Raw genomic sequence first — 9,488 nt, forward strand, 5'->3', positions numbered from 1 at the left:
TCATTTTTCAAAATGGGGAATGGCATCACCAGCAGAGAGCACACTGGAACCTCAGAACAAAAGAAAACATAAAATCAATACCATATTTTAACAATGTGTGCCTGAAACACATAAAAATACATCTGAAATAAATGAGTAATGTGCTGAATATTGAGAGATTTTGTTATTTAAATTAACACCAGTTATAAAAAAATATAAAAAATGTTATTTATTCCATTTCAGATTGCATTAAATTTTTTAACTCAAATAAGCAAATAAATAAAAAAATCAACCTGACCTAAATGAATTTTTATTTGGGATGCATGGTTAGACAAAAGCTGTAACAAATTACATGATGCATTTTAGAAGACAGATTGTGTTCATTTGCTGAACTTAGAGAAACCTTTGGGTTGACAGATAATCAATTCAAATACCTGCAGTTGAGGGATTGTATTACTAATTCCTTTCACAACCCTTCCCTTTTGGATACAGGCAAATAAACGGGTTTTCTTTGCCAAGGAATTGACCACATCAGCATGTACAGCCTTTCAGGTATGGTTGCTGTCTTGCAATCCAGCCTGTGATCATCTGCCAAGTGCTTCCTCCATCTTACTCCATTCAAACTGGGGGTAAGCTCAACATGTGGGCCTTGCCCCTTTATCTGACAGCTGCCATCAAGTATGAGGGTACAGATGTTTTTGGGCAAGGACATCAGCTTCTGTTTCTTTGAATCTACTTATGAAGTGTTTCAACATGCACAGTGCTCTGCCATCAAATGCTGAGCTTTATAGTCAACTTCTAGGTGGCCACTAACCAAACCGGTCAATCTAAACCAGGGAAGTACAACTAACAAGCATCGCTGTTATATTTCATGGGACTCATTCAAACATCAGCAGTACAATTCCTTGGGTATGAACACTGGAGCTTTTGGACATAGTATTTTTATTTTTTTCTGTACTTCATATAAACTAATTTTTTGTTCTTAGACTATCAGGAAATCTTCCCTTCAGCCCACTCTGCTTTAAACCACCCCAAAAAGCACAACCTAGCTCAGTGCATAAATGGCAGTGTTAGTGAACACAATGCAGCCTCTGTGACACAATAAAGTATGTAACAGAGAATAGTTCAGTTACACTGCACAAGAGAGGAAAATTATAATCTGATATAATTAATAGGTGTGTGTTTTTCTCCAGGGGCAGAGATCAAAATATTCAATTTGCCAGATTTAGAGTAGCAATGTTGCCAAGACACTTATTCTAGGAAAGTGGGGCCACACAGTATTAATGCTTCACTCCTTTGATCCAAAAGCTCTGTGCCCTTTCTATAACCTTGGATTGAAATCATGGATTTTTTTTTTTAATTTTAAACTTGCCTTCTTTTAAAACCAAGAACCCTTGAAGGGTTATGATCTTACTGAAGAGGCAGAAGAACAGGAGGAGCCGTTCCTTATTTAGTCTAATCCAACACTGGCAAAAGTTAATAGGGAGCAGGAAATCATCAAGGAACATGTTTTGGGGAAGGTTTTGGGTTTTGCATTTCTTCAGTGTTTGGTTAATGTTTTTGCAAGAAAAAAAAGGAAAAAGAGACAAGACCTTCCTGGCTCTGGACACCATGTCAGTGCAATGCCCATGAATGGAACAGGTTGCATTGGATTTTCGTTTCAAAACCCTCTAGTTTATAGCTGAATTTATGAACTTAAATATCACCCTGATTAAATTTCTTCCATCAATTTGAACTCTATGTTCAATTATCTCAGCTCCTTATATTAAATATGCTGTTTGGTTGTTTAGGAGACCAAAAAAAAAGGGGAGGCAGGATTTCTTAAACTGCTTTATAAAGAGAGGCAGACAGTATTCTCGTATGAACATTAAAGCTATTACATCTCTTTTGGTAAGATAGAGACACAGCCAAATCTTTCCCAGTTTTCCCTCTAACTCCCACTGTGTTGTGTTCTTTGTGTCTCCTGATAATTTTGTGTTCCACTGTGTCTTCATACAACTGATGATATCTAATTTGTTCCCTGCGCACGTATTTCATAGGTTCTAAAAGAAGATCTGCAAGTTAAAGACCTAGAGGAGAAGTTTCAACCAGAAATGTTTCAGAAATGGCTGGGGGCTGTGCATGGGACTGAGAAGCATTCTGCGGTCAGGTTAGCAAAGGAATATGTTCACCTGGGCATGGATCTGATTTTGCACCTAGTAGGCAGCCAAAAACATCTGGGATATCTTCTTTGCAGGTATTACCCTAGCAATCTTTCATGCTTTTCCTGACAGGTTTTAGGTACAACAAATATTTTCCCCATTGTTTTTAATTAAGCAAAGTTCTTTGTTCCCTGTGGAGGTGTTAAATAAATTACAACAGAGTAAGTCTCCAAATAAGCACTTAGATGTTTTTTCTTTACTCATACAGCATTCCTCCTTTCCCAGCTTCCATCCTAACACATGCTTTCCTGTTTTACTAAGGCATTCATGTTGATAACTTTTGTTTTGATTTCATGGCCATGCAACTTGGCATTGCCAGCAGGTCAAGGGATGGGATTGTCCCGCTCTGCTCTGCACTGGTGCGACCTCACCTTGAATATTGTGTGCAGTTTTGGGTGCCAAATACCAGTCTGTTCACTCTTGTGATCAGTGACAGGACTCAAGAAAATGGCATGAAGCTCAGTCAGGAGAGGTTTAGGTTGGATATCAGGAAAAGGTTTTTTACCCAGAATGTGGCTGGGTGGTGAAACAGGCTCCCCAGGGAAGTGGTTACAGCACCACACCTGCCAGAGTTCAAGAAGCATTTGGACAATACTCTCAGGCACATGGTGTGATTCTTTGGGATGTTCCTGTGCAGGGCCAGGAGTTGGACTCAATGACCCTGATGGGTCCCTTCCAACTCAGGATATTCTATGATTCTATGATTAAAAATGAAAAATGGTTCTTTTTAAGTCTTGTGTTATTACATTACTTTGGCTTGAAATGTCTGGGTTTGCACCTGAGCATCATGGACATATCCATGGTCATGATGATTTCTGGATCGTACGCTTTCTGGATACAGAACATCAATGACTCACAAGCATTAAAAGGCTTCAGCTGGACTCAGTTGTAAATACCACATTACAGATGAGTAAATTATTTTTTTTTTAGTGAATTAAAGGTTTCTGGTTTTTTAAATAGTGAATTTCATAGATTGTTATTTCATAGTTTGACACTAGATATAAATCTAATAGCTGAAAAACCTAAGCATCGTATTGTAGCAATTGCTTACTTAATGTCTAGGCTTGTTTGTGTGATTTTTGTTTCTTTGAACTAAGGGAATGACTTTGTTTGAGTGACTTCAAAGCTCAGTAAATACCAGTTATCAATTCTCTTTCTAATGACAACTGATGACATGATTTTTACAAATGGTTGAGCATTTGGCAAATGCTAACCGCAGAAATCGAATGAGCTGAAAGAAACTCCAGTCTGCCCTATTGTCACTACTGAGCTGACAGATGGGAAAAAGAGGAGGAGGTTGTGATGCTCTCCCAGAAGCCCAGGGGCACACCACAAAATGACTGCTGAAGTGTCTTGACAGACCGTAAGTGAGAGAGGTACAGATTTCTGAAGAGCAGACATCACCTATATTTTGCTTTAAAAGTTACCCTTTCTATCACAGCCCCCCCAAATTCTCTTTGGAGCACTTAGCACCAGAGCTCATTTGAGCCTCAGGAGTGAAGGTAAAATTGAATTTCCCTGACAAAAGGAGGAGCTGGAACCAGGCTTCCTCCTCCAGCAGCTGCTGGAAGAGTGGGAGAGCAGGGCTACCGCTACAGCTGCCCCAGGCAGGTGGCTTGAATGCTAGCATCTGCTGCTGCCCTGGACACTGTCACCTGCCTGAGCCCTATCAGCATGGCCAGGGTGCTTTGCTATCCTGCCGTCTGCTGCTGCAAACAGCTGCCCACTCTGCTGGTGCCTAAGCAGCAGGGAAAATCCCCCAGTATGCAGAAAGCCTGTAAACCCCAGAATAAGAATTGAGAAATGGGCAGTGGCAGTCTGTGGGAATCAGATTGCTTGGCCTTGCCTTTCCTTACCTTTTTTTTTTTTGACTCCTCAGTTAGACTAATGCATCTCCTTTGGTTTTGTAAGGAGTGACTTGACAAGTTAAAAGTACCAAACGTCAGTAGCTTCACCCATATGTGCTGCACGCCTGAGGCTAGACAGTACATATTGGTAGCCAGACTGAGAAGAACATTTATCACATTACCTCTTAAAAACTGACTTTATTTTTCTTGTTGAGCTGGCCCCCATCCAATGTGACACTCCAGCATGAGCCATGTAGTGACAGCAACAGCCTCCATGGAAACACACCAGAGCATGAGGCCAGCTGTGGGGTAGGGAGAAAAGGCAGCTCTGTCCTTTTCCTTAGTCTGCTGCATTTTTGCTCTGAACAAACTTTCATTTCATTTCTAAAGCATTACTATGAGTGCCTCTCCCATGCCACCGTGTCTTTGGTATGTTCCTTGTAGCAATGCAAAGTTGCGCTAAAGGTGAAAAACCTGGGGCTGATTGCAAGGCATTACCATCTCACAGCCTCAGCCTCAGGAACCTCCACTCCTTTTACATGCTGGAGCCAGGAAGGGAAGCTGCCTTTCCAACCAAGACACAAATAAATGCTGGCTGCAGTGGGTGGAGGTTTGAATGCACAGTATAGAGTGACTAGCTCTCATGGAGAGTGCCCTGCTGGCAGCCTTGGCACTGCTCTGCCAAAGGTCCTGCTAACTGAATGTCTCTTTTCGGCAAAATGAAGGGAGCAAAGGGAAACCGCGTCTTAGAAATTTCCTCAATGGCTTTCATAATTTGAAATACCCTTAACTTCACCCAGGAACAGGTATATTGGGAAAAGGGTGGGAGGAGGGTTGATGTTAAGCCGGTTGCTCTCCCACTAGAGTAACTGGGGGGACTTTGATGGTCAGGATGCCCTGAGGGCAAAACCCCTCATCATCAGGGCTATTACCACACCTGCCTCTCCATCATACTTAAAACTCACTCCCCTATCTAATAGCAGCATGCAAAGTTGTCTAATGCCATTATGATATAATTAATAATATCATTTTCCCATAATATTTCTCTGAAATTTTCCTTGTTTTCCACCAGACTGCCTTGAAGTAAATCTTTCAGCCTGACTATCCTGTTTGATGCAGACAGTGAACCAGGTAGCTGTTTGGCATTGTTCCAAGTGTCTGAGCATTTCACAGATGACAGGGTAAATCCAGCAAAATTTGTGCACCTTAAGGCTAGCTGCTACTGTGCTTAACTTCCAGACACTTACATTCACAAAAAACGTGACAATACCAAGTTTCACTGCACATCGCTTGTAGGCTCCCAGTTCTGAATTCACACTGTGCAGTGGGAAATACCCATTCTGTGTATGTCACAGGGAGAATCAGGTGCCTGGGATTCACCACAACCACAGCAGTGAGCAGAAAGTCTCTTAAACTGACAAAGAATGACTGAAGCACTTATATTGTAAAATTTCCCCTGTCTCAGCATGTAAGGATTCTAAGTATGGGCTGCAAGGCAGTATTTTTTGTGGTTTGGGAGTCACAGCCTGGTTCTCTTTCAAGCTGGGCACCTCAGCCATCTTTTCAAGGGGCTGAATGAGCTCTTTTTTTTTTTTAATTTAAATGATACAGCAGTACCTTGACCATAACATATATAAGACATGTAGTATAATATGTAATAAGCACATTTTAATGTCTAATGCTTTAATACATGTGTTATGAATAATAACAACAATAATACACTGCAGGCACCTAGGTGATGTATCTTCTACATCTCTTACATCCCAGCTCCACTACTTAGATTATACATGCTTGTCTGAGGCACTAGGATATGCCTTATTAAATCTGGGCTGTAGGCATTTACATCAGGACCAACCACCTTTGTACCCCTCTGTAATGGAGAAAGATACCTTTAGGATCTCTCTCATCTCATCCTAAAATAGGTTTCTAAATTTTACTGGCATTGCCAGACATCTTCATTGTACCAAACGCTTTAGTGGACATCAGGAGTCACACTTGGCTTCAGCATGGACTCCAACTCTTTTGACACTGCTTTGGTTGCTCCTCATGTCTTTGCCGTCCCAAGTGCTTTAAGTACTTGTGGATAACACCAAGTGACCCAGGCTAATTCTAGTCTGAAATCTTTCAGGTATAACAACAGATCTTAATAAATCTGAGCACTTATTTCCTTAGTTAAATTTCCTCACAAGACTCTTGGTTCCCCGATGTCTCAGACACATAAGAAAACTAATTGCGCATCATAAGGGAAGTCAGTCACCTGGCTTCCTAAGTGATACTTCTGATCTACTGAAATTACTTCTCCAAAATCACCAAGGGCGCTAGGACTCCAGTTAACATCCTTAATATCTCTTTTCAGTGTATGAGCCTAGGTCCTGAGATGATGTTAATTTGAACATCTACATTGAGTTAGTAGTCCTGGGCATGTTTATCAAGCTGGTGATGTGGCCCATGAACTCTGTGTAATTTCCCAGTATCTTTCACATCACTTTGCACCTTTTCTCTTCCTCATCTATCCCTCTTTCTCATATCTCTCTCATTCCAAGAGAACCTGATCATTCGAACATCTTTAAAGTGTAATACATTAAAAAGAAAGGTTGTTGGCTACCTCTAAAGTACTTTATATCACTTTAAAGCACACTACCACAGCAATGCTGTAAAGAATGCCATCTAATTTACATAAAGTCACCCAGAGGTTAATTAGTATATGGAGGTTAATTTCCAAAAGAATGCACTAGGAAAAAAGCAGCAAAAAGCAATTCCTTCCTTAATTGGTTTTGTACACACCTCATTCTATGTTTTACAAATGTACTCAGTAATTTCTGTCTTCATTTTCTAGGAAGATTGCATGTCAGGTAGAAAGGAAGTCTGTCACTGTGTCTGCCGGAGTGCTTACTTGCTGACCTTTTGTTGCCAAATACACTATTTGGAAACATTGCCGCCACATGCCATTGCAATTGCATGGTGGGCACTGTAATGCTACATTTGCATGCATCATCTGCAGTGGAACAAAAAAATAATTCCCAATTGTCTCTCTAATTGTATAACTGGTGGGAAATGTTGATACAAACATCACATTAAAAATAGTACATGTCCCCAGCTCTGTCCACATTGTGGAATGGAGGGAAGGTGTTCACCTGGTAAGCCCACATGTCAAGAGGAAAAGCAGGACATTTAATGTTAGTAGGGAGGGGCAAAAGTGATTATTTTTCTGTTTGGAAATAAATACTCTGAGGGACTATTAGAAACTGTCCTCAGGTGACAGAGGAAGAAGGCAATCTCGGAGCCTTGCTGGATTCCCTTCTAAATTTGGATACCCAGAGCTATGTATTGGCTCTATGTCCATTTCTGGATCCTGTGACTTTAGTAGAAGTGGTTATACTTTTCTACAAGAGCTTTAATGGACACAGTACAGCTTAATTTGAAGACACTACTCCTTTCAGCAGTAATAAGATTCTGTTCTACTACGAAGATTGAGAAAACAATCTCAATCTTTAATAAGAGCATTTTTAATAAGAGTTATTAGCATTTACTGAAACTAGACATCTGCCCGAGCTTGAATCTTGATAACCTAGAACCGCTTAACAATGTTGAGTTTGGCTTTTGAAATATGTGTTAGAAGCCTTGTATTCTTAGAGGCTTTGGAGCTATTCTAACCCCAAAATACGTCTTTCTCAGAAGCAAGTAGGAGAAATCCCTACAGCAGGATTGAACAGCAGCAGCAGACGATAAAGACTTCAGTTTTATTTCTGTCTTCTCCACCAAGCTGTTTAGACACCTGATAAAGAAATTCCAGTGGTGGAGCCAAGGATCTACTCAAGCACATGCTAGAAATGGAACACCTCCTGCCCCTGGATGCAGTGTCAAAACCATGGGCACATCGCACTGTACAGCCTACACTGCCTTCCTGACTGCTCCTCTCCTCTCTCTGCAGTAGCAAGGGGGTGGCTTCACCACTGCTCCTTGCAAGGATGAAGTGGATTTACCATTCTGTAAATATTACTTCTGGTAAACATTTCTACAGAGGCTGCGTAGAAACCAGACGATGCAAACATTTCCATGATGAGTGGATATATAGTCATACAGCCTCTCCTGGGTCACATGAAACTAGATGTTACATTTGGCAGTGGTAACAAGGTAATCAGAGCCCTTCCATTTTCCTTGGTCATGAATAAATCCATCCTTGGCAAGTAATATCCCTGTGTTCATTCATAAGTTGTAATATAATAAGAATACCAGCAAAAAACATTGAACTTACTTATTCCATTTACACATCCACTATTCCTTATTATTCTTGGTGCCTAGGAAAATGTTCTTTCTCTTCCTTTGAACAGCTCTTGTCCATTGTTGCTGTTTGCAATCTCCTTACTGTTGCTGAGGGTTCTCCTATTCCCTCCCTGTCTTTGTTTAGCAAAGCTAAATGCATTTCATTATTTTAATCTTTCTTGAAAAGTCAATCCCTTAATTAGAATCTATGGTTGTGGAGTTCCACTGGTGTCTGCAGGCTAAACACCACTAAGGCTGTTTTCCTACTAATTGTGCTCACAGACAGGACATTTGTTACTATTGTTGATGGCATTAATTTGTTTGTTGGTTTGGTTTTTTTTTAAAGACTGTTTATCTAGGTAAAAGGCAGAAGGCAGAATTCATTAAATCAGATTTTCAAAGGATTAAAGCCTACAAGGCATAGAAAGTGATGATTTTGTTGGTTGAGATTTTAAACTGAAACATGCAAAGATAAACCTAAAAGCCCAGGGTTTAGAGACTGAGCACATTGAAATCTCTCACTAAAACACAGAGATTTTACGAACATGCTTGTAAAAGAAGGCTGTCAAATGCTGATCCACTCTCTCTCCTACTGATTCCTAATTAGCATCAAAAATGTGGAAACAATTCTTCATTCCCAATCTATCAAATACATTTTGCTAAAGAGACATTTGGAGATTCATTGGAAATAACAGTAATGCCAAAAAAAAGCTTACCTTGTCTTTTCTCTCTTTTGTCTCCAGTTTTGCTCACTAATCACCCTGCATGCAAGTTTTTAGGAAAAGGATTTCACTCTTCTAGCATGCAATCAAAGAAATCAAAGAAGCTTTACACAGACATCACAACAACTTTTCAAAGTAAGTTTTGAGGGGCTTCTTAGTGCATAATTTCTTTGTGTACCTCTTAGGGATGTAAATTTTTTACACATGCAATTGCTCTCCACAGTACCACACATAAAGGCAATAAATGTAACAACAACCTACCTAAGGGATGTATCTTTTACTCTGCACATGAATTTGCTGTAGTTTGAATGTTTCTTGTGCTATGTCCCATTTGATTCAGTTCTATTTAAATCAATTATTTCATTGCGCATAAGCTAAAACAAAAGCTGCATTGTTTTGACGTACAAAGTAATGGTATTCCACCAAGGTATGCTCCGAGTGTGTTTCTGTCTATCTCCTCTGTCCACAGAGATTGT

At 40.2% G+C, this 9,488-nt stretch overlaps 1 long non-coding RNA gene across 1 annotated transcript; it reads left to right on the top strand.

The window, feature by feature from the left end:
- Window positions 1–1,907: 1,907 nt before the first annotated feature.
- LOC113963457 lies at window positions 1,908–8,218 on the top strand. Its single transcript, XR_003532830.1, has 3 exons — window positions 1,908–2,128; window positions 5,100–5,158; window positions 7,791–8,218. It is a non-coding gene; the product is annotated as an uncharacterized LOC113963457 (long non-coding RNA).
- The last annotated feature ends 1,270 nt before the right edge of the window (window positions 8,219–9,488 follow it).

This window comes from Neopelma chrysocephalum, unplaced genomic scaffold, assembly GCF_003984885.1.
Source record: "Neopelma chrysocephalum unplaced genomic scaffold, ASM398488v2 Primary Assembly neopelma1_25, whole genome shotgun sequence".
NCBI classification, from domain to species: Eukaryota; Metazoa; Chordata; class Aves; order Passeriformes; family Pipridae; genus Neopelma; species Neopelma chrysocephalum.